Source organism: Oncorhynchus clarkii, chromosome 14 (genome assembly GCF_045791955.1).
Source record: "Oncorhynchus clarkii lewisi isolate Uvic-CL-2024 chromosome 14, UVic_Ocla_1.0, whole genome shotgun sequence".
NCBI lineage: Eukaryota > Metazoa > Chordata > Actinopteri > Salmoniformes > Salmonidae > Oncorhynchus > Oncorhynchus clarkii.
The window spans coordinates 33,990,452-34,017,358 of record NC_092160.1 but is presented as its reverse complement, the minus strand read 5'-3'; positions in this window follow the sequence as shown (position 1 = coordinate 34,017,358).

Genomic DNA, 26,907 nt, shown 5'->3' with positions numbered 1-26,907 from the left:
CCTATAACTCCATTAGGTTGAATGTCTGCCTATAACCAGTCTGAGTAGGTCTATAACTCCATTAGGTTGAATGTGATAGTCTGTCTATAACCAGCCTGAATAGGCCTATATCTCCATTAGGTTGAATGTCTGCCTATAACCAGTCTGAGTAGGTCTATAACTCCATTAGGTTGAATGTCTGCCTATAACCAGTCTGAGTAGGACTATAACTCCATTAGGTTGAATGTCTGCCTATAACCAGTCTGAGTAGGTCTATAACTCCATTAGGTTGAATGTCTGCCTATAACCAGCCTGAGTAGGCCTATAACTCCATTAGGTTGAATGTGATAGTCTGTCTATAACCAGCCTGAGTATGACTATAACCAGCCTGAGTAGGTCTATAACCAGCCTGAGTAGGCCTATAACTCCATTAGGTTGAATGTGATAGTCTGTCTATAACTAGCCTGAGTAGGACTATAATTCCATTCCAATTCTATTCAGAGTTTAGAGAAATTAATCAAATTGGTAATTAGCTCTTATCAGGCTGGTTAATGCGATGTATGTCTGTTGAATTTTGAAAAATCCACCAGCACTCTGTCCCGCCCCACCTACTCAGGCAGTCGGGAGCTGTACTGCAGGCATACTGCATATTTTTTCTAAACGGTATGCACTAAATAATATGCGACGATGAGTACATAGTATGCAGGGTTTTTCAACGGATCCACTTCTGTTCAGGCCTTGTATTCTTGAGCTTTTCTTGTCTGGTAAACACAACCTAAGCTTGTTTCCTCACCCTCCCACCCCTTTTAACTTCTGTTTCAGCCACCCAATAAATTGGCTCCAACTCGACTAGACACCCGTCCCTCTCTTCTCTACCCGGCTCTGTGTGCCGCTCTCATTTAAAACGTGAGAAATTATAATTATCAGAATTATGCTTTTAATTATGCGTTAATTAGACTCCTACAGTGAGATTAGCAAGCGCTTATGAATTATTAGCTGTGAAATCCTTCCAGATTCATACGTTTTTTTTTTGTTTTTTTTTACAGACGAGACCATAGAAATGTAGCTTTCTGCTTGGTGATTAGCGCGCCTCAAAATAACAGAACAGACTTTGGTACATATGCTTATGATTACAACTTTTAGAAATGCATCGATTTAACTCTGTGTTCTACATGCAGTCTGGTAGCCTACTGAAGATAAGTGACTATACACTAATTATCCTTGATGGCCTGGTTCACAGTCAGCTATTGACACAACAGATGTTTGAGTTGAGTTTGATGTGTCTGCACAAAAAAAATGTTTAGACAACTAGCTGTTACGTCAAGCCAGTATCCAGGATCATTAAACATATTATGTCTGCGTTAAACTAGGTCAGAATGTTCTGGTATAGGAATGAGTCACGTAGACCTAGTGCAGTCAGCTGTACAACCCGTAAGAGGCCATGTTGAGAGTGCTTCTGACTGTCACGAGGGGAGAGACGACAAAAGGGAAAACTTAACAGAGCATGCAGGGAGAATTTGGGTAATCCTTCCCTGTAATAACCACCCCTAGGTTGTTTTGAATCTGAGGCGGCACAGGCGGCCATCCTTGTTCAACCACTGCGTCTTTGGCCATCCTCTTTAGGCCCTGGCGTTCCACTCTGTCGTCTGCTGTCCAAACTATGGGAGGGAAATGGATGGAAATGGAGCTGCTAATTTGCAGGATGTGTGGCTTGGAACATCCTACCTCCTCCTCCTGCTGCTAAACATGCACATTGGGGATGGAAACATCCTACCTCCTCCTCCTGCTGCTAAACATGCACGTTGGGGATGGGAACATCCTACCTCCTCCTCCTGCTGCTAAACATGCACGTTGAGGATGGGAACATCCTACCTCCTCCTGCTGCTGCTAAACATGCACGTTGGGGATGGGAACATCCTACCTCCTCCTGCTGCTGCTAAACATGCACGTTGGGGATGGGAACATCCTACCTCCTTGCCTTTTAGATCATAATGAATAAGATTAAATGAAGATGGGGGACCTGATCCAAGATCAGCACTCCTACTTTTGGGCTCCCGAGTAGCGCAGCGGTCTGAGGCACTGCGTCTCAGTGCTAGAGGGTGTCACTACAGACACCTTGGTTTGAATCCAGGCTGTATCACAACCGGCCGTGATTGGGAGTCCCAGAAGGCGGCGCACAATTGGCCCAGCGTCATTTGGCCGGTGCAGGCCGTCATCGTAAATAAGAATTTGTTCTTAACTGACTTGCCTAGTTAAATAAAAATAAATAAAACAAAATACTCTGAGATGTTTGTTGAATACAAATTTTACTTTGTCAATGGACAAACCTTTTCACCTACTGTCATATCTAAATATTTTATATTATGTTTTGTAATTTACGTGATTTTATCTTATCAAGCTAAAAAAAAAGGCGATATGCCCTGAGGTGAATATTTAAGCAATGAGGCACGAGGGGGTGTGGCATATGGCTAATGTACCATGGCTAAGGACTGGTCTTAAGCACGACGCAACGCAGAGTGCCTGGATCCAGCCCTTAGCCGTGGTATATTGGTCATATATCACAAACCCATGAGGTGCCTTAATGCTATTACAAACTGGTTACCAACATAATTAGAGCAGTAAAAATAAATGTTTTGTCATACCAGTGGTATACGGTCTGATATACCATGGCTGTCAGCCAATCAGCATTCAGGGCTCGAACCACCCAGTTTATAAATAAGCAATAAGGCACGGGGGAGGTGTGGTATATGGCTAATATACCACGGCTAAGGGCTGTTCTTATGCCCGATGCAAAGCGGAGTGCCTGGATTCAGTCCTTAGCCGTGGTATATTAGCCATACGGTCTGATATACCATGGCTGTCAGCCAATCAGCATTCAGGGCTCGAACCACCCAGTTTATAATACAGGATCAACCTTCATCTCATATAATAGTGTTCATAATAATACACCCATGAGGGATTCAATCAAAACAAATGTCATTTACACTTTCAGTTCACAGAAGAACAACACCATAAACATTTCAATATTTCAGTTACTTTATCTGTGCCTGATTGAGCTTGCCTGGCTTGATGGACCAATAGAATAGTGCCGAACAGTGCCAACCCCGCCCTTACGGCACTCCAAGCAGGCCAGAGCAAACGCTGAATGTATTGAGTATTTGAACCCAGCCTGTAAGGGAGACTCGATAGGGGTTTCTGTTGGTGCACTTTATGCTAATGTGTAAGGACAGATGCTAGAGTCGAGAGGCAGGTACGGGGAGTCAACATTTAACTAGGAACAGACAGGTAACAAGACAGGAACAGCGTCAGCACACGGGTATACAAAGACAGACGACTATCACTGCAGCAGCGGGAACAGACAGATAGGGGAGGTAATAAACAGGTGATTGAGTCCAGGTGACTCCAATAATCGCTGATGCCCGTGACGAGGGAAGGCAGGTGTGTGTAATGATGGAGGCAGGAGTGCGTAATGCAGGGCAGCCTGGCACCCTCGAGCCCCGGGAGCAGGCGTGACACTAATGAGCTGACGTTGAACTTGTTGTCTTCTCTCGTTATAACATTAATTAACACACTGCTACCTTGCTCAATATTCGGTAAGAGAACCATCGCTTGCGGATGTAAAAATTTACAAGATTCCACTTTTAATTAGGAAGCTCACGCAGCATAGGTGTGCTAAGGAGGAAGTTTTCCTCATTTGAATAAAAATCATCCTGTTTAGAGGGACAATTAATTAGCGATGCTCGGAGTATAAACGATGTAGGCTACATTTCTGGGAAAGAATAGTGAAATGATGCCAAAATGCTAATTGAGATTTCAATAGGCTTCTGGGTATTTGTTCTCTGCTTATTTCATGAGATTTGTTTTGAGCCTATTATTATCTCAGTTTGTTCTTCATTTACTCATCAACTAATTCATTAATATATCATAAAAGCTCCCAGGAAATCACTTCGCTTGGGATGTGTTATTGTGGAGCTCTCTTTACACTGTATCACCACATCATTCCAAATTTAACCCCTTGACCTTAACCCTTAAAATGAAAAGGAACCCTTAAACATTATCTCTGAAGGTAAATTGATACGGTAAAGCTGGGTCTTGAATAAATTATCCCAATATTATTAATAGCTATATTGACTCCCAATAGTTTATATTCTATTACATTCTACTGTGTACCACGGGTTCAGCCATGAATCTAAAGGATCATTTACTCAAAGCCAAGACTTACAGTGTCAATTTACCTCCAGCGATTACAATGTTTAAGGGTTCTTTTTCATCAGACAACACTTTACATATTTACAGAATAATAACACTGTATTAAGTCTCATCGTGACTTGTGGAATTCACAGAGCTGCTGGTAAGGTGAAGTAGCTACTGTAGATAGGTTAACGGGGGACAAGGTAGCTACTGTAGATATGTTAAAGGGGGGATAAGGTAGCTACTGTAGATGGGTTAAAGGGGGGATAAGGTAGCTACTGTAGATAGGTTAAAGGATAGCAGGCGCTCTATTCAAAATGGCACTCTATTCCCTAGTCCACTGCTTTTGACCAGAGCTCTATGGGTCCCTAGTCAGAAGTAGTGCACTATAAAGGGAATAGGGTGCCATTTGGGACGCTGAGAGTGTTGAACGTTGGTTTAACCTGCAGGCCTGACATTAAAATGTTCTCTCCTCGCCTGCTTAAAGCAGCAATTAGTGAGCGTTGTGAAACAAGTGTTAGATACTAAAAAACTCTCTCACACGATATCTCATGATCTCTCCACTTTGAACATTCTAAGTCAATACCCACTTGGGGCAAATGCAAATTCTTTCCATATCTAAGATGGCTAGGTGCTTTTACCCCTCCTCACATTTGAACGTTGATAAAAAAGAAACCACAACGTGATGATGAGGTGGTGTTTTATCCCAATCATACCACCTAAAAAGACCAAAGACTTCTTCCCAACAAAGGCCTGACTAGACAGCAGTGGAACAAGCCTTTGCCTACAGCCATGAATAACTTACAGTAGTCTGTGTGTGTGGTATGTCTGTGAATTAATAACACAGTAGAGAACGTTGTCTTCAGAACTTTACCAGAACTCACATCATCAACCTTCACCTGGAGTGAATCAACCAAGAACCTGTCTCACCCTCTCTCCTGTCTCACCCTCTCACCTGTCTCACCCTCTCTCCTGTCTCACCCTCTCACCTGACTCACCCTCTCTCCTGTCTCACCCTCTCTCCTGTCTCACCCTCTCTCCTGTCTCACCCTCTCACCTGACTCACCCTCTCTCCTGTCTCACCCTCTCACCTGTCTCACCCTCTCTCCTGACTCACCCTCTCACCTGACTCACCCTCTCTCCTGTCTCACCATCTCTCCTGTCTCACCCTCTCTCCTGTCTCACCCTCTCTCCTGTCTCACCCTCTCTCCTGTCTCACCCTCTCTCCTGTCTCACCCTCTCACCTGACTCACCCTCTCTCCTGTCTCACCCTCTCACCTGTCTCACCCTCTCTCCTGACTCACCCTCTCACCTGACTCACCCTCTCTCCTGTCTCACCCTCTCTCCTGTCTCACCCTCTCTCCTGTCTCACCCTCTCTCCTGTCTCACCCTATCTCCTGTCTCACCCTCTCACCTGACTCACCCTCTCTCCTGTCTCACCCTCTCTCCTGTCTCACCCTCTCACCTGACTCACCCACTCTCCTGTCTCACCCTCTCACCTGTCTCACCCTCTCTCCTGTCTCACCCTCTCACCTGACTCACTCTCTCTCCTGTCTCACCCGCTCACCTGTCTCACCCTCTCTCCTGTCTCACCCTCTCACCTGACTCACCCTCTCTCCTGTCTCACCCTCTCACCTGTCTCACCCTCTCTCCTGTCTCACCCTCTCACCTGACTCACCCTCTCTCCTGTCTCACCCTCTCACCTGTCTCACCCTCTCTCCTGACTCACCCTCTCACCTGACTCACCCTCTCTCCTGTCTCACCCTCTCTCCTGTCTCACCCTCTCTCCTGTCTCACCCTCTCTCCTGTCTCACCCTATCTCCTGTCTCACCCTCTCACCTGACTCACCCTCTCTCCTGTCTCACCCTCTCTCCTGTCTCACCCTCTCACCTGACTCACCCACTCTCCTGTCTCACCCTCTCACCTGTCTCACCCTCTCTCCTGTCTCACCCTCTCACCTGACTCACTCTCTCTCCTGTCTCACCCGCTCACCTGTCTCACCCTCTCTCCTGTCTCACCCTCTCACCTGACTCACCCTCTCTCCTGTCTCACCCTGTTTCCTGTCTCACCCTCTCTCCTGTCTCACCCTCTTTCCTGTCTCCCAATCTCTCCTGTCTCACTCTCTCACCTGTCTCACCCTCTCACCTATCTCACCCTCTCTCCTGTCTCACCCTCTTTCCTGTCTCACCCTCTCTCCTGTCTCACCCTCTCTCCTGTCTCACCCTCTCACCTGTCTCACCCAGTCACCTGACTCAGCCTCTCACCTGTCTCACCCTCTCTCCTGTCTCACCCTCTCTCCTGTCTCATTCTCTCACCTGTCTTACCCTCTCTCCTGTCTCACCCTCTCACCTGTCTCACCCTCTCTCCTGTCTCACCCTCTTTCCTGTCTCACCCTCTCTCCTGTCTCACCCTCTCTCCTGTCTCACCCACTCTCCTGTCTCACCCTCTCACCTGTCTCACCCTGTCACCTGACTCACCCTCTCACCTGTCTCACCCTCTCCCCTGTCTCACCCTCTTTCCAGTCTCACCCTCTCTTCTGTCTCACCCACTCCCTGTCTCACCCTCTCTCCTGTCTCACCCTCTCACCTGTCTCACCTTCTCTCCTGTCTCACCTTCTCTCCTGTCTCACCCTCTCTCCTGTCTCACCCACCCTCCTGTCTCACCCTCTCTCCTGTCTCACCCTCTCACCTGTCTCACCCTCTCTCCTGTCTCACCCTCTCACCTGTCTCACCCTCTCTCCTGTCTCACCCTCTCTCCTGTCTCACCCACTCTCCTGTCTCACCCACTCTCCTCTCTCACCCTCTCTCCTTTCTCACCCTCTCACCCATCTCACCCTCTCTCCTGTCTCACCCTCTCACCTGTCTCACCTTCTCTCCTGTCTCACCCTCTCTCCTGTCTCACCTACTCTCCTGTCTCACCCTCTCACCTGTCTCACCCTCTCTCCTGTCTCACCCTCTCACCTGACTCACCCTCTCTCCTGTCTCACCCTGTTTCCTGTCTCACCCTCTCTCCTGTCTCACCCTCTTTCCTGTCTCCCAATCTCTCCTGTCTCACTCTCTCACCTGTCTCACCCTCTCACCTATCTCATCCTCTCTCCTGTCTCACCCTCTTTCCTGTCTCACCCTCTCTCCTGTCTCACCCTCTCTCCCGTCTCACCCTCTCACCTGTCTCACCCTGTCACCTGACTCACCCTCTCACCTGTCTCACCCTGTCACCTGACTCACCCTCTCACCTGTCTCACCCTCTCCCCTGTCTCACCCTCTTTCCAGTCTCACCCTCTCTTCTGTCTCACCCACTCCCTGTCTCACCCTCTCTCCTGTCTCACCCTCTCACCTGTCTCACCTTCTCTCCTGTCTCACCCTCTCTCCTGTCTCACCCACCCTCCTGTCTCACCCTCTCTCCTGTCTCACCCTCTCTCCTGTCTCACCCTCTCACCTGTCTCACCCTCTCTCCTGTCTCACCCTCTCACCTGTCTCACCCTCTCTCCTGTCTCACCCTCTCTAATGTCTCACCCACTCTCCTGTCTCACCCACTCTCCTCTCTCACCCTCTCTCCTTTCTCACCCTCTCACCCATCTCACCCTCTCTCCTGTCTCACCCTCTCACCTGTCTCACCTTCTCTCCTGTCTCACCCTCTCTCCTGTCTCACCTACTCTCCTGTCTCACCCTCTCACCTGTCTCACCCTCTCTCCTGTCTCACCCTCTCACCTGACTCACCCTCTCTCCTGTCTCACCCTGTTTCCTGTCTCACCCTCTCTCCTGTCTCACCCTCTTTCCTGTCTCCCAATCTCTCCTGTCTCACTCTCTCACCTGTCTCACCCTCTCACCTATCTCATCCTCTCTCCTGTCTCACCCTCTTTCCTGTCTCACCCTCTCTCCTGTCTCACCCTCTCTCCTGTCTCACCCTCTCACCTGTCTCACCCAGTCACCTGACTCAGCCTCTCACCTGTCTCACCCTCTCTCCTGTCTCATTCTCTCACCTGTCTTACCCTCTCTCCTGTCTCACCCTCTCACCTGTCTCACCCTCTCTCCTGTCTCACCCTCTTTCCTGTCTCACCCTCTCTCCTCTCACCCTCTCTCCTGTCTCACCCACTCTCCTGTCTCACCCTCTCACCTGTCTCACCCTGTCACCTGACTCACCCTCTCACCTGTCTCACCCTCTCCCCTGTCTCACCCTCTTTCCAGTCTCACCCTCTCTTCTGTCTCATCCACTCCCCTGTCTCACCCTCTCTCCTGTCTCACCCTCTCACCTGTCTCACCTTCTCTCCTGTCTCACCCTCTTTCCTGTCTCACCCACCCTCCTGTCTCACCCTCTCACCTGTCTCACCCTCTCTCCTGTCTCACCCTCTCACCTGTCTCACCCTCTCTCCTGTCTCACCCTCTCTCCTGTTTCACCCACTCTCCTGTCTCACCCACTCTCCTCTCTCACCCTCTCTCCTTTCTCACCCTCTCACCCATCTCACCCTCTCTCCTGTCTCACCCTCTCACCTGTCTCACCTTCTCTCCTGTCTCACCCTCTCTCCTGTCTCACCTACTCTCCTGTCTCACCCTCTCTCCTGTCTCACCCTCTCACCAGTCTCATCCTCTCTCCTGTCTCACAATCTCTCCTGTCTCACCCTCTCTCCTGTCTCACCCTCTCTCCTGTCTCACCCTCTCACCTGTCTCACCCTCTCTCCTGTCTCACCCTCTCACCTGTCTCACCCTCTCTCCTGTCTCACCCTCTCTCCTGTCTCGCCCTCTTTCCTGTCTCACCCTCTCTCCTGTCTCACCCTCTCTCCTGTCTGACCCTCTCACCTGTCTCACCCTCTTTCCTGTCTCACCCTCTTTCCTGTCTCATCCTCTCTCCTGTCTCACCCTTAGGGAGGTGGAGCTCCATTCCAGCCTGGGTGCAGCTGTGCTTATGTTAAATCTAACCCTCAACCCTAACTCTGACTCTCCATCATGGGTAGACATATACCCTAACCCTGAATCTCCATCATGGGTAGACATATACCCTAACCCTGAATCTCCATCATGGGTAGACATATACCCTAACCCTGAATCTCCATCATGGGTAGACATATACCCTAACCCTGAATCTCCATCATGGGTAGACATATAGCCTAACCCTGAATCTCCATCATGGGTAGACATATAGCCTAACCCTGAATCTCCATCATGGGTAGACATATACCCTAACCCTGAATCTCCATCATGGGTAGACATATAGCCTAACCCTGAATCTCCATCATGGGTAGACATATACCCTAACCCTGAATCTCCATCATGGGTAGACATATAGCCTAACCCTGAATCTCCATCATGGGTAGACATATAGCCTAACCCTGAATCTCCATCATGGGTAGACATATAGCCTAACCCTGAATCTCCATCATGGGTAGACATATACCCTAACCCTGAATCTCCATCATGGGTAGACATACACCCTAACCCTGAATCTCCATCATGGGTAGACATACACCCTAACCCTGAATCTCCATCATGGGTAGACATATACAGTCTATTGACTATCTGAGAGGAGTACAAGTAGTTGTTTTCCTTTCGTCTTGATTTCCTGTTTTAGATAATGGTCAGGTCAGATCATCAAAAAATGACCTTAGATTTAGACTTCCGTCTTATACATCCATGAAAGGATGAGCATCTTCGTCAGTGGTTTCTATATGCAAGATATAGAATATAACAAGGCCCTTCTAGGCCGGTCCCTTTAGATAGTAATGCAGCAACAGAACACAACCAAGAGATGCGTGATCACATCGGAGGAAACCTGCTGTCGAGTGTTGATTCTCGCTGTCTGTCGTCGAGTGTTGATTCTCGCTGTCTGTCTGTCTGTCTGTCTGTCTGTCTGTCTGTCTGTCTGTCTGTCTGTGAGGGAGGGAAGAAGTGCTAATGGGGAAGAGTGTCAGTTTAAAGGGGCAATCCGGGATTGGTAAATCAATTTTTGGTCTTTTAAATGAATGATATTTAGCCTTTTATTCTTGAATAATATAACTTATAACGAACGCCTCATGAGCTTAGTTCAAATGTCCTACACCCTATCAGAACTCAAAATATATAATAATAATAATAATAATAATATTCTATTTCACGGATGATCAGTCCTTTCAACCGTAGCTCCGTCTATGAATTTGTGAGTCGTTACATTTCTCCAGCCCCGTCCCTCAGCTGATTACAAAAACGTGTGGTCGTTTTGTTGTTTTTCAAATCCCAGATTGCTCCTTTAACGGTGGAGTCTGCAGGAGAGGCGTTGGCAGGGGAAGAGAAGGCTTCTCATCAATGTTTATTAATCATCAGCTAGATATGATACAGTAATAGCTGTGGTATTTTTACACCCCACCACAGTGAACATAACGCACAAAGTGGCTTTGGCTAAAAGTCTTGTAGCATTGACTTAATTAGTGATAAGTCTGCTTAAAAGCCACGCAAAACTGTTGCTGCTATAAACAGACAACGTCCTCAATTAATCAACTGTCAGTCAAGGTCTGAGCCAAAAGTGAGAATGTCTGTTTCTCAGAGTTGTGATTGCAAACAAGTATTTGGTCTGGCATGGCCAATAGTAGGCTACTGTATAAGAAACATTAGGACCCAGTTTGACCTAGACTATGGATACATTAGGAACAGAAAACATTATATTACTGTAATATAAGTATAGAATAGGAGCAAAGTAAGAATCAAAAGTCTTTACTTAAAATTGTGGCTTTCAGTGAGCTTAAAGGAGTCACAGGTCCGGTTCTACAGAGTTTTCCGGCAGCAAGGATTCCTAAGGGTTGCTATGGGTGATTTATTCTCGTCCAATCAGTGTTATTCTAACGATAGTAAATACAGGTTTATTATGTCTGAAATAGTTGTTAGACATATTGAGTGAGAAATAAAAGTAATGTTTATATATCTTCCTTACATTAAGATAGCACTTTAAGTACACTTGGCTATCTGGTTCTGACATTCTGGGTCAATCCAAAATGTCAGTTACTGTATGCTTAGTGATAGCTAAAATGACTGTCTGTCAGTGTGTTGTGATTAGTGTAGACAGGTCGTGTTTGTTTTAATGGCAGAGATGAACATGTTTAGATAAGTCTGAATGGTGTTAGTCTGATCACAACTACACTCTATACTACAGCGTATTGCCAACTAAACACACTGCTCCTGTGGAGCAACACACACACACAATCAAATCCTTATTCCGCTGACCCTTTAGAATAGATATTTCAGATTTGTATCCACAGTGGCATATTTATTTGTTATTTTCTACATTCATTATACTGTAATTAAAGATACACTCCAGGACCTTAAGCACAACACATTTGTAAATTATAGTATGCAGGACATAACATATTTTACGAAATGGATGACATAGTGCACAATCTGATGACATAGTACACAATCTGATGGCATAGTACACAATCTGATGACATAGTGCACAATATGATGACATAGTGCACAATCTGATGACATAGTAAACAATCTGATGACATAGTGCACAATCTGATGACATAGTACACAATCTGATGACATAGTACACAATCTGATGACATAGTACACAATATGATGACATAGTACACAATCTGATGACATAGTGCACAATCTGATGACATAGTACACAATCTGATTACATAGTACACAATCTGATGACATAGTACACAATCTGATGACATAGTGCACAATATGATGACATAGTACACAATCTGATGACATAGTACACAATATGATGACATAGTACATAATCTGATGACATAGTGCACAATCTGATGACATAGTACACAATCTGATGACATAGTAAACAATCTGATGACATAGTGCACAATCTGATGACATAGTACACAATCTGATGACATAGTGCACAATATGATGACATATTACACAATCTGATGACATAGTGCACAATCTGATGACATAGTACACAATTGGATGACATAGTACACAATCTGATGACATAGTGCACAATCTGATGACATAGTACACAATCTGATGACATAGTGTACAATCTGATGACATAGTACACAATATGATGACATAGTACACAATCTGATGACATAGTGCATAATATGATGACATAGTACACAATCTGATGACATAGTGCACAATCTGATGACATAGTACACAATCTGATGACATAGTGCACAATCTGATGACATAGTACACAATCTGATGACATAGTGCACAATCTGATGACATAGTGCACAATCTGATGACATAGTGCACAATCTGATGACATAGTACACCATCTGATGACATAGTACACCATCTGATGACATAGTACACAATCTGATGACATAGTACACAAAAAACAGTGACCACTTTTGGCTCGTGTGCACCACTTTCAAATCTACTGGCTGAAATTGTTAACAAAAAATTTAGAGACTGCATCTTTAAAGCCTGTTTTTCTGATTGCTAAAACCAATGAATTACAATCTGGGCCTGACTGGCAGCACCCTATACTTGGTTAGAGCTGCTGTCCTTTTCTCTAGTACCCTGTAGCCTATAACTGCAGACTAAACAGGTGTCAGGCGAAGAAACAGGCCCTTCCAGTCTGTAAAGCAACTAGCTCCCCGGGTCGTGTCAACCTGTAATTATTACATAATTTGGGTTATAAATTACACCCGCTCTTGTCATGGTGTCATCACATCCACAGCAGCAATTTCTGAGCTCCAAATCTAGCTGGTCATGTGGTCCCAGACAGACAGAATGGAGGTGGAGGAGTTGAGGTGCCTGTTGCACGTAATGCTATGGCACAAGGTATAAAGACAGGCAGGATTGACGGAATGGTACAGTATGGAATCTGCCTTAGCACAAAGAACTAATATCTAACTTAGCACAAAGAACTAATATCTAACTTAGCACAAAGAACTAATATCTAATTTAGCACAAATAACTAATATCTAACTTAGCACAAATAACTAATTTCTAACTTAGCACAAAGAACTAATTTCTAGCTTAGCACAAAGAACTAATATCTAACTTAGCACAAATAACTAATATCTAACTTAGCACAAATAACTAATTTCTAACTTAGCACAAAAAACTAATTTCTAACTTAGCACAAATAACTAATATCTAACTTAGCACAAAGAACTAATATCTAACTTAGCACAAAGAACTAATATCTAACTTAGCACAAAGAACTAATATCCAACTTAGCACAAATAACTAATATCTAACTTAGCACAAAGAACTAATATCTAACTTCCTGTATCTGTAATTGGTTATGTCTGATCATGCCACTTATCTTGATCAAATCAGATTGTCTAAAAAAAAAAAGTTGAACTTATCAAAATGCACGTTATGTGAATTAAATATTATAAATGTTATCTCTGGCTTTCTAAGGGTCCAAATCCCCAAAACAAACGAGGTCATACTGTCTTCATTCAACTCCAGTATATCTATCCTCATCGGTGTCTTTATGGTCTGTGATTGAGGTTGACCAATAGAAGGCCCACCACTGCACCAAGGACAAACATTTGATCGCAGTAGAAGAAGAAATTCAAACTATTCTGGAAGTTCCCTGCGTCAAGTCATGACACCCATCGGTTGCATGGTGCCCACCCATCTCCACTCTCCTGTCTCAACACAATTCCAGACATCCATCTCCACTCTCCTGTCTCAACATAACTCTAGACACCCATCATTACACTCGCCTTCATCATCAACCCTGTCAATCACGTAAATATCCCCTGGATTACTTCAGTCAATGTCAGACATCACAGAGCATGATTCTACTCTTATATGAAATCACATATGTATTATGCATTGATCTTGAAACATCAAACCCGTCGAATCAAATCCATAATAGATGTTTTATACACTAACAAAGGGATTACATTAACCTGTACTGTATACAGTATGTAAATGTATATATTCTACAATTCCTCTCAGACAAAATAACTACCAAAAGTTTACAATACTATGATACATACAGTGTATATTCATACAATACATCCAATGTGGATAAAGGCAGTAAGACTGATGTGGCAGAACTGTCACGTGTCAGGGAAACTTTCCACTCCCTAACACGGGGGGAAGATTTGGGGATGATCATTTATGGGGATGCAGGGCTTGTTGTGAGTTGTCGTCTATTTCTACAGACACTCAACAATGCTGGCAATTTAACCCTTCACTGTCTTCACCAACTAGGAGCTACAAGGAATGTCAAGCAAGTCAACCTTGTACTCTTCCTAACCTATCTTAAGATGGGTTAGGAAGATCCTAACCCTAACCCTAACCCTAACTCTAACCCTAACACTAAGATAGGTTAGCAGGGTAAAGGACTAAGATAGGTTAGCAGGGTAAAGGGTTAAGATCGGTTAGCAGTGTAAAGGACTAAGATAGGTTAGCAGGGTAAAGGACTAAGATAGGTTAGCAGGGTAAAGGACTAAGATAGGTTAGCAGGGTAAAGGGTTAAGATAGGTTAGCAGTGTAAAGGACTAAGATAGGTTAGCAGGGTAAAGGACTAAGATAGGTTAGCAAGGTAAAGGACTAAGATAGGTTAGCAGGGTAAAGGGTTTGATAGGTTTGCTTTACCCTGCTAACCTGTCTTAACCCTTTACCCTGCTAACCTATCTTAACCCTTTAGTCTGTTAACCTATCTAAACCCTTTCGTCTGTTAACCTATCTTAACCCTGCTAACCTATCTTAACCCTTTACCTTGCTAACCTATCTAAACCCTTTAGTCTGTTAATCTATCTAAACCCTTTCCCTGATAACCTATCTTTACCCTGCTAACCTATCAAACCCTTTACCCTGCTAACCTATCTAAACCCTTAACCCTGCTAACCTATCTTAACCCTTTACCTTGCTAACCTATCTAAACCCTTTTGTCTGTTAACCGATCTTTACCCTGCTAACCTGTCTTATCCATTTACCCTGCTAACCTATCTTAACCCTTAACCCTGCTAACCCATCTTAACTCTTAACCCTGCTAACCTATCTTAAACCTTAACCCTGCTAACCTATCTTAACTCTTTACCCTGCTAACCTATCTTAACCCTTTACCCTGCTAACCTATCTAAACCCTTTCGTCTGTTAACCTATCTTAACCCTGCTAACCTATCTTAAACCTTAACCCTGCTAACCTATCTTAACCCTTAACCCTGCTAACCCATCTTAACTCTTAACCCTGCTAACCTATCTTAGTCCTTTACCCTGGCAGATCTCTATAGTAGCTCATGCTACATGATCCAAACACAACTAGTTTCATGTTCTCTTGCCTCTACTGCAGGTTGTATCTGAAGGACTTTAATCATCATAACAGCATTAATCATGTGTACATAAGTGTATAACTACTGGGTCCTAGGAGGAACCATAACTAATTATATTGTTTTGACTTATTTTAATTGTTGCATTTCTACATTTGCTAGATTATAAAATCAGTACTAAAATAGGAACACAGGATACGTGTATTAATTCATCTCATTTTGATCAATAACACAATAATTATCACAATTATCCCTGTGGAAGCTGTTGACCTGTTTTCTGATCAACAGGACACACACATACATACACTAACACAAACACACTAATGCACACACACACATGCACTCATGCACACACACGCATACACTAACACACACACAAGTACACGCTGTAAAAAGTAATTGTCTAACTCGTTAAAGCAATTGAGTAGTGGTTACTCAACCATCTCCAACTGCCTCTAGAACTCAAATCATTTAAGTGGTACTCATTCAGGTGTCAATCAGATCACTTAATCTATCACTTAATGTTTTTGAGTATTCTTAAATTATTGAGTATTCTTAAGTTATTGAGAAAATGTAACTTTATTCACGCTTATTCTGCTAATCTAAAGTCATTGATTTTTACAAGTTAGGATTATTATAATTATAATTGTTTTAAAGTCAATCTAACATTTATTAAAATAAGTTGTTATGACTAGATTCCATTATGTTTTATGTCTTACTTAAAATAATAAAGTAGTAGTCAGACACATTGATATTAAAACACATTGGTGCGGCTGGCTTCCAGGTTGGATGGACGCTGTGTTAAGAAGCAGTGGGGCTTGGTTGGGTTGTGTATCGGAGGACGCGTGACTTTCAACCTTCGTCTCTCCCGAGCCCGTACGGGAGTTGTAGCGATGAGACAAGATAGTAGCTACTAATAATTGGATACAACGAAATTGGAGAGAAAAAGGGGTAAAAAATAAAAAATAAATAAAAATAAATAAATAAAAAAGATATTAGAACACTTGATTTATCTGTGTTGTTCTTGTGCTGATATAGAATTATCACATTTTTGCAAATGATGAATATGTACAGTTTTTCCCAATTGTTAACACACTATATCTCAGATACTCAAAACTCTAAAAACGAAACACAAAACAGTTAGCCAATTTCCCCCAAATCCCACAGACATTTTTCAAAATGAAACACAGCAATCAAAATCATGTACTCCCTGCTCAAAATGAAAAAAAGTGAGACAGAGACACACACACACACACACACACACACACACACACACACACACACACACACACACACACACACATACACACACACACACGTCAAATGAATCTAACTAAGTGACAACCAAGATCACACTAATGTGACATATTCAAAACACTACTATCAGAACCAATTTCAGTGTAAAGACTAATATTTTGTTGTTATACTGTATATTGAAGAAAGGAACACAAATACAAAAATGTCTGTTTTATATTTCAACTCAATACATGTCAAACAGCATACTGTAAGCACACATACAGTAAAAATGCAAACATACAGTAAATATATTTTGCATATGCAGAGGAATAAAAATAGGCCTATTTGTACTACTGTACTGCATGTTAGATCAACTGTACGGAATAGATAAAGAAACTGTCAAAATACAGTCAAATCATAAGTCATAAGTCAAGAAACAAATACTCCATTGCGAACACAAAATCAGTAATGTCTGTTGTTTTGGTCTAGCCACAGATTTTCATCAATATCACAGGCCAGACAGCGGGGGAAATATCTTCTGGCATGACACATCCACCCCTGACCCGACTCTGCTGGAATGTCACCACAGGCCTCCTCCAGTGCCTGGAGAAGGGCCATACGTTCATGGAGTTTGCGATCATACACATTCTGTAAGGACCGACGCTGGAGAAGAGAAGCAGGTACGGGGAGTAGAGCATCTAATATGGAACAGACAGAGACAGCTTCAGAACCAGGTAAGCAAAGACAAACAAACATTAATCCTGAAGCAGGGAACAGACAGATATAGGGGAGGTAATGACACAGGTGATTGAGTCCGGCGTTCCTGCCTGGGCGAGCCTGACGGGCCGGCCGAGGCCTGGGAGCTGGACCAGCCAGCTGGGGCGTGACAGCCCGACGAACTGGCATGGGCGTGGGAGCCTGACGACCCGTTTGAGGCGTGACAGCCTGATGATCCCGCTGGAACGTGGGCGCCCGATGCGCCGGCTGAAGCGTAGACACCTGTCGAGTCGGCTGAGGCGTAAAACCCGGGCGAGCGGACTGAGGCCTGACGTAGGATGGATGCCTGCCGAGCCAACCGGGACAAGAAAATCTCTCGAGCCAGCTAGGGCGTGGAAGCCCGACGAACTGTCTTAGGCACACCTCTTTCCATCGGACGCGTCCCTCGGACCCGACGTCACCACCATCCGGAAAGCCAGCAGCAGAGGTAATGACACGGGTAATTGAGTCCAGGTGAGTCCCATAATTGCTGATGCACGTGACAGGGGGAAGGCAGGTGTGCGTATTGATGGTGGCTGGAGTGCGTAATGCTGGCGAGCCTGGCGCCTTCGAGCGCCAGGGAGGGAGAGCGGGAGCAGGCGTGACAACCTTCCACCGCCATGCTGAAAACAACTCCTCAATGGGATTGAGAAATGGGGAATATGGTTGGAGAATTGTAATGGGATGGTCATGGAACCAGTTGTAGACCTGAACAGCCCGATGGAAACTCACATTGTCCCAAATTAGATCATACACTTGCTGCTCAGGATCACCTGGCGTCTCTCTGCTCTGGCTGAAAAAGATTGTAATATAAGGTGTTCAGGAAATTAAGGAGATGGGAAGTGTTGTATGGTCCAAGGGTGGCATGGCGGTGGAGGACCCCATTGTGGCTCATATCTGCGCATATGGTGACATTTCCCCTGCACTGGCCAGGTACCTCAACAATGTTGTGTTGACCAATGATGTTCCTTCCTCTCTTCGCTAAATTGAATCCTGCCTCATCTTTTATTTTTATTTTACTAGGCAAGTCAGTTAAGAACAAATTCTTATTTTCAATGATGGCCTAGGAACAGTGGGTTAACTGCCTGTTCAGGGGCAGAACGACAGTTGTACCTTGTCAGCTCGGGGGTTTGAACTTGCAACCTTCCGGTTACTAGTCCAACGCTCTAACCACTAGGCTAGCCTATATGAGTTCCTGGGGGATGGGACTTGCATCCAACTCCATGAATCTCTGAAATGATAGTAAATATTCACTTTTAAATACTTTAATTGCTGTACAGTAAAGTTCACTGGCAACATCAACGAGTCTCTAATGTTTCCAGAGTGTTATAATACTACATTGTTTGCTTGCACATATTCATACCGTTTATCCTTCGCTCTTTGGGAATTCCTTCAAATGGGACTCTGTAGATTTGCTTCATCTGGAGATTGTGTTTCTTAAGGATGCACACTACGGTTGATAAGCTCACTCTGATGTTATGGAAGATGGCAGGGTTTTCAATCATCTGTTGTTGGATTTCCGCAGTCTTATGGCATTATTTTCAACTACCATTTGCACAATGGCAGCCTCCTGTTCTCCTGACAAAATAGCGTGCAGTACAGTAAACACTACAGTAATACAGTATACACGATAAACATGTTACAAAATAATATAGCTCCCAATTTCATACGTACATTAATACATTAAACACTTACTTTGTTTCCCCTTACAGTATGTATTGGAATCTACAGTCTTCACTGTGCTTTATGTTGTACTACTGTCAAGTAGTAAAAGTAGTAGAGAGAACCAATGTCTGCTGAAGAAACCTCTTCTCGTTTTGGAACGTCTGGATGATGGATCTCAAGGTTAAACCAAGGTTGACCAATCTCTCTCAAGGTTAAACCATGGTTGACCAGCCTCTCTCAAGGTTAAACCATGCTTGACCAACCTCTCTCAAGGTTAAACCATGGTTGACCAACCTCTCTCAAGGTTAAACCATGGTTGACCAACCTCTCTCAAGGTTAAACCATGGTTGACCAACCTCTCTCAAGGTTAAACCATGGTTGACCAACCTCTCTCAAGGTTAAACCATGGTTGACCAACCTCTCTCAAGGTTAAACCATGGTTGACCAACCTCTCTCAAGGTTAAACCATGGTTGACCAACCTCTCTCAAGGTTAAACCATGTTTGACCAAACTCTCTCAAGGTCACACCATGGTTGACCAGCCTCTCTCAAGGTTAAAACATTTTTGAGCCAGCCTCTCTCAAGGTTAAAACATTTTTGACCAGCCTCTCTCAAGGTCACACCATGGTTGACCAGCCTCTCTCAAGGTCACACCATGGTTGACCAGCCTCTCTCAAGGTCACACCATGGTTGACCAGCCTCTCTCAAGGTTAAACCATGGTTGACCAGCCTCTCTCAAGGTCACACCATGGTTGACAAGTCTCTCTCAAGGTTAAACCATGGTTGACCAGCCTCTCTCAAGGTTAAACCATGGTTGACCAACCTCTCTCAGAGCTTACTCTCCTTGTTCTTGGTCTTCTTCCACCTCCACCTCCACCTCCATCTCCATCTCCACCTCCACCTCCACCTCCACCTCCATCTCCACCTCCATCTCCACCTCCACCTCCACCTCCACCTCTACCTCTACCTCCAACTCCACCTCCACCTCCACCTCCACCTCTGTCTGCCAAGTTTGCTTACATTGTTCTCCAAACACACGCAAGTGGCCTTTTTATCCATACCAGAGGTCTGATTGTAAAGTGAACATTTACACAATTAGTGTTGGCCCATGTGAAGAGAGAAAGTGATCAATTGGTAATTGATCTTAGCTTGTTGAACAGTGTTGTTTTTCCTTTTCACACAATACATTTTAGTTGTGAAGGTTGTGCCAAAGATAGAGAATTGTGTGTTTTGTTTTGCCAAATGTTTGTTAGATTATGAGTGTAAAGCAAAACATGTAGTATTGCAGATGTGTTGTCTGGTTCTACTAGTTACAGGTTTGGGTCATTGTGCCACATGGGCCAATTTAAGTGTGTAAACAATTGGGATACACTGTAAAAGTGCCACTTGTCTCTGTTTTTAGAGGATTGTGGGTAATTGGAATTTAAAAAACTTTATTATACTTTTACACAATGGTGTATGCATGTTTGAAGAAAGAAAAGTATATTTTTAAAATAGTATGAAGCAGCTTGTTGTGCTATGAGTTGTAATTGATGATGATGAATAGATATCAAAACCGTCCAGAAAATTGACATTAAATAACGAGACAAGCCATCCCCGCCATCCACAAGGCCATATGCACCACTCTTAATGACAGAGGTTAATTCAGTATCCTGTAGTGCTTGATGCTTCATGAAATGAGTAATCTGCTCAACAATACAAATCAAATTGTATTGGTCACATGCGGTCGAATACAACAGGTGTAGACTTTACTGTGAAATGCTTATTTACGAGCCCATTAACAACAATGCAGAGTTAAAAAGTAAGAAACATTTTTGCTAAATAAAAAAGGAAATTGTAACACATTAAAATACCAATAACAAGGCTATATACAAGGAGTGGGTACAAGGTAGTTGAGATAATTGAGGTAATACAGTATGTACATGTGGGTAGGGGTAAAAGTGACTAGGCAGTCAGGATAGGTAATAAACAGAGTAGCAGCAGATGTGAAGAGTGTTAAAGTGTGTGTGTGTGTGTGTGTGTGTGTGTGTGTGTGTGTGTGTGTGTGTGTGTGTGTGTGTGTGTGTGTGTGTGTGTGTGTGTGTGTGACGCGTCAGTCTAGCTTGTGTGTGCATGATAAAGGGTCAATGTAAATGGTCTGGGTAGCCATTTGATTAACTGTTCAGCAGACTTATGACTTTGGGGTAGAAGGTGTTCAGGAGCCTTTTGGCCCCAGACTTGGCACTCCGGCACCACTTGCCATGTGGTAGCAGAGAGAACAGTCTATGACTAGGGTGGCTGGAGTCTTTGACAATTTAATTTTTATTTATTTATTTATTTATTTTTTTACCCCTTTTTCTCCCCAATTTCGTGGTATCCAATTGTTGTAGTAGCTACTATCTTAACCAATGGGAAAAACTGTACGTATTCATCATTTGCAAAAATGTGATAATTCTATATCAGCACAAGAACAACACAGATAAATCAAGTGTTCTAACATATTTTTTATTTTTAGGTGGTGATGCAGCCAGTCAAGAGGCTCTCAACGGTGCAGCTGTAGAACCTTTTGAGGATCTGATGGCCCATGCCCAATATTTTCAGCATCCTGAGGAGGAAGAAACCATGTCTGCTAAGGTGGGCTCAAATGTCAAATCGTCAAATACTGTACATTAAACAATATTAAACATTAAGACAAGACCACTGAAAATTACTTATCAGAACTTATTACACTTGACAAAAAAAACAAAAAAATAATAATAATAATTTAAATGGAAGGGACTCAAAATGTGTATGTTCACTACAACAAATATTAATGTTTAAGTAACTTCAGTCGTTATAATTCAGAATACATAAATGCAATGGGTCTGAAAATGTTCTGAAGGTCAGAACCAATATGGTTATCTAGTTCTAAATACTAAACTGTTTAGTGTTTTATGAACTGTTTGACAGCCTTATTCTAAAATGGATCAAATAAATAATAAATTAAATCTACACACAATATCCCATAACAGCAAAACAAAAACAGTTTTTTATGAATTTTAGCAAATTTAAAAAAAAATAAAAAACAGAAATACCTTATGTACATAAGTATTCAGACGCTTTGAGTCTGCATCATGTTTCGTTGATCATCCTTGAGATGTTTCTACAACTTCAATGGAGTCCACCTGTGGTAAATTCAATTGATTGGACATGATTTGGAAAGGCACACACCGTTCTATATAAGGTCCCACAGTTGACAGTGCATGTCAGAGCAAAAAACAAGCCATGAGGTTGAAGGAATTTGTCCTAAGAGCTCCGAGACAGGATTGTGTCGAGGCACAGATCTGGAGAAGGGTACCAAAAAATGTCTGCAGCATTGAAGGTCCCCAAAAACACACTGGCCTCCGTCAATCTTAAATGGAAGATGTTTGGAACCACCAATACTCTTCCTAGAGCTGGCCGCCCGGCAAAACTTCGCAATCGAGGGAGAAGGGCCTTGGTCAGGGAGGTGACCAAGAACCCAATGGTCACTCGAACAGAGCTATATAGATAGGAGAACCTTTCAGAAGGACAACCATCTCCACAGCACTTCACCAATCAGGCCTTTATGGTAGAGTGGCCAGACAGAAGCCACTCCTCAGTAAAAGGCACACGACAGCCCGCTTGGAGTTTACCAAAAGGCACCTAAAGACTCAGACCATGATAAACAAGATTCCCTGGTCTAATGAAACTAAGATTGAACTCTTCTGCCTGAATGCCAATCATCACATCTGGAGGAATCCTGGCATCATCTCTATGGTGAAGCATGGTGGTGTTAGCATCCTGTTGTGGGGATGTTTTTCAGTGGAATGGACTGGGAGACTGGTCAGAATTGAGGGAAAGTTGAACGGAGCAAAGTACAGAGAGATCCTTGATGAAAACCTGCTCCAGTGCACTCAGGACCTCAGACTGGGGTGAAGGATCACCTTCCAACAGGACAACGAACCTAAGCACACAGCCAAAACAAAGAGTGGCTTCAGGAGGAGTCTCTGAATGTCCTTGAATGGCCCAGCCAGAGCCCGGACTTGAACCCGATTGAACATCTCTGGAGAGACCTGAAAATAGCTGTGCAGGGACGCTCCCCATCCAACCTGACAGAGCTTGAGAAGATCCGCAGAGAAGAATGGGAGAAACTCCCCAAATACAGGTGTGCCAAGCTTGTCGTGTCATACCCAAGAAGACTCAAGGCCTTAATTGCTGCCTACGGTGCTTCAACAAAGTACTGAGTAAAGGGTCTGAATACTTATGTAAATGGGATTTTGCAGTTTTGTATTTTTTTTATACATTTGCTCAGATTTCTAAAAACCTGTTTTTGCTTTGACATTATGGGGTATTGTGTTGTCATTATGGGGTATTGTGATGTCATTATGGGGTATTGTGATGTCATTATGGGGTATTGTGTGTAGATTGATGCGGGAAATCAATTTGAGAATAAGGCTGCTAATTAAGTAACAAAATGTGTAATAAGTTACAACATGAATTTTAAATGTATTCAATTGGAATTTTTGGTCACTGGCCAACACACAATAGCCCAAAATGTCAAAGTGAAATGATGTTTTTAGAAATGTTTTACTCATTCATTACAAATGAAAATCTTAGTGTTCAACCCCTTTGTTATGTCAAGCATAAATACGTTTAGTAGTATACATTTGCTTAAGAAGTCGAATAATAACTTGCATAGACTCACTGTGTGTAATAATAGTGTTTAATATGATTGTTGAATGACTACCTCATCTCTGTACCCCACACATACAATTATTTATGAGGTCCCTCAGTCGAGCAGTGAATTTCAAATACAGATTAAACCACAAAGACCAATGAGGTTTTCCAATGCCTCGCAAAGAAGGACGCCTATTGGTAGATGTGTAAACAAAACAGAAAGCAGACATTGAGTATTCCTTTGAGCATGGTGAAGTTATTAATTACACTTTGGATGGTGTATCAATACACCCAGTCACTACAAAGATACAGGTGTCCTTCATAACTCAGTTGCCGGAGAGGAAGGAAACCGCTCAGGGATTTCACTATGAGGCCAATAGTGACTATAAAACAGTTTAATAGCTGTGATAGGAGGAAACTGAGGATGTATCAACACGGTAGTTACTCCACAATACTAATTTAATTGACAGAGTGAAAAGCAGGAAGCCCGTACAGAATACAAATATTCCAAAACATGCATCCTGTTTGCAACAAGGCAAAGAAATTGGCAAAGCAATTAACTTTTGGTCCTGAATACAAAGTGTTATGTTTGGGGCAAATCCAATAGAGCACATTACTGAGTACCATTCTCCATATTTTCAAGCATAGTGGTGGCTGCATCATGTTATGGGTATGCTTGTAATCGTCAAGAACTGGGGAGTTTTTCAGGGTAAAAAAAAACAATGGAATGGAGCTAAGCACAGGCAAAATCCTAGAGGAACACCTGGTTCCGTCTGCTTTCCACCAGACACTGGGAGATGAATTCACCTTTTTTAGCAGGACAATAACCTAAAACACAAGGACAAATCTACACTGGTGTTGCTTACCAACAAGACAGTGAATGTTCCTGAGTGGCCGAGTTACAGTTTTGATTCAAATCTGCTTGAAAATCTATGGCAAGACTTGAAAATGGTTGTCTAGCAACGTTCAACAACCAACTTGACAGAGAATGAAGAATTTTGAAAAGAATAATGGGCAAATATTGTACAATCCAGGTGTACAAAGCTCCTCGAGACTTACCCAGAAATACTCACAGCTGTAATCGCTGCCAAAGATGATTCTAACATGTACTGACTCAGGGGTGTGAATACTTATGGAAATGAGATATTACTGGATTTAATTTCCAATACATTTGCAAACATTTCTAAAAATATGTTTTCACTTTGTCCTTATGGAGTATTGTGTGTAGATGTTGTGAGGAAAACATATAAATTGAATCAATTTTGAATTCAGGCTGTAACACAACAAAATGGGGAATAAATCAAGAGGTGTGAATCATTTTTGAAGGCTCTGTACTTTGAGTTGGGTTACTCGAATGGTTCTAGGCAGCGGGTTTCCGCCAAATTAAATTGTTAGCAGAACTAATTACTTTTTACAGTGCACTAATGCACACACACACACACACACACACACACACACACACATAAACACACACAGAGGTACTGGGGGTTGTGTCATTTTCTGATTACTGCAATCACTCAGGTCATTATAAAAACTGCTACTAATAGCCTACACTTCCGGCAGTTTTCACAACACTATTACACCGTAAAGCATATTCATTTTCACACAACCCTTGACAACCCTTATCTGACTTTCAACAAAGGAACCAAACTTCTTTTCACTTCATGGTGTTTATTTTAAGCCTAATGGTTGAGAAAAACATTTGAATAAGAAAGAAGAGTAGTTGGTTTTTTTTACTTGAGAAAAGCAACAGGGAACTTTTCCATCCATCTATCTAAGGTCATGTCAATGTGAGCTGTGTTTGTGTCTTTGTCTTTGACATCCAGACAAACAGAGGTCTCATAATGGAGCCTCGTGGGATTGTCAGTCACTAATTAGTAATAAAGATGATTACATCTTTCAATCAGCAGAAAGAAGAACACTCATGGCTCATTCCATAGTTCTAGCCTCTAGTTCTAGAGTTCTAATATTTAATTATATAGTTCTAGCCTCTAGTTCTAGAGTTCTAATATTTAATTATATAGTTCTAGTCTCTAGTTCTAGAGTTCTAATATGTCATTATATAGTTCTAGTCTCTAGTTCTAGAGTTCTAATACTTAATTATATACAGTAGTTATAGGCCTCTTGATCTGCCAGCTGTATGGCTGGCTGCACACAACTACTCTGTTGTGTGCATAAGTTAACCTACATAAAAGTACATGTAAAATGGGATATGAAAATAAGGAATCCAGACATTAAATACTTTAGTATATTAAATTATTATAATAAATATCAACAGCATAATATAATCATAACAATAAATCTCACTCTTGATTTCTCTTGAGATATGGTGGCTACTGAACAAAGCTGATCATTCTGTGCACCTACATGCATTCTACCATCTGGTATTTTATTTGTCCCTATAAATTTCCAATTTCCATGGCAACGCCAAGGAGGTAGGTAGCAGGAACGTGTATAAATGTTTTCCCCTGAATAAAACCACTCACAGGGTTCATAAGGATACAACTGAACTGAGGGCATTTGGACAGACCAGTGCAATATATTTAGAGAGCTGGGGACATTGAGGTTTCTGCATTATGATGTATTTACATGGCACTACAACATTGTATGGTAGCCATGATAGCTCCGCATTACATAACATGGGGAATATTTAAACAATGCTGTGAATGTCTAGAATTAGAAAATGTTCTTAACGTTTGTCCCAACTTTCTAAATATATGGCTCAGGAAAAGACTATAATATATTGGCCCAACTTTCTAAATATATGGCTCAGGAAAAGACTATAATATATTGGCCCAACTTTCTAAATATATGGCTCTGGAACAGACTATAATATATTGTCCCAACTTTCTAAATATATGGCTCTGGAACAGACTATAATATATTGGCCCAACTTTCTAAATATATGGCTCTGGAACAGACTATAATATATTGTCCCAACTTTCTAAATATATGGCTCTGGAACAGACTATAATAAATTGTCCCAACTCTCAAAATATATGGCTCAGGAAAATACTTTAATAAATCTACTACTAAATAATCTTCAAATCTATAATCTATAGTAATTTAGGCATTCTATACAATACAATACTACTTTACTATACAATACAATACTACTTTACTATACAATACCATACTACGTTACTATACAATACCATACTACTTTACTATACAATACCATACTACTCTACTATACAATACTACTTTACTATACAATACAATACTACTCTACTATACAGT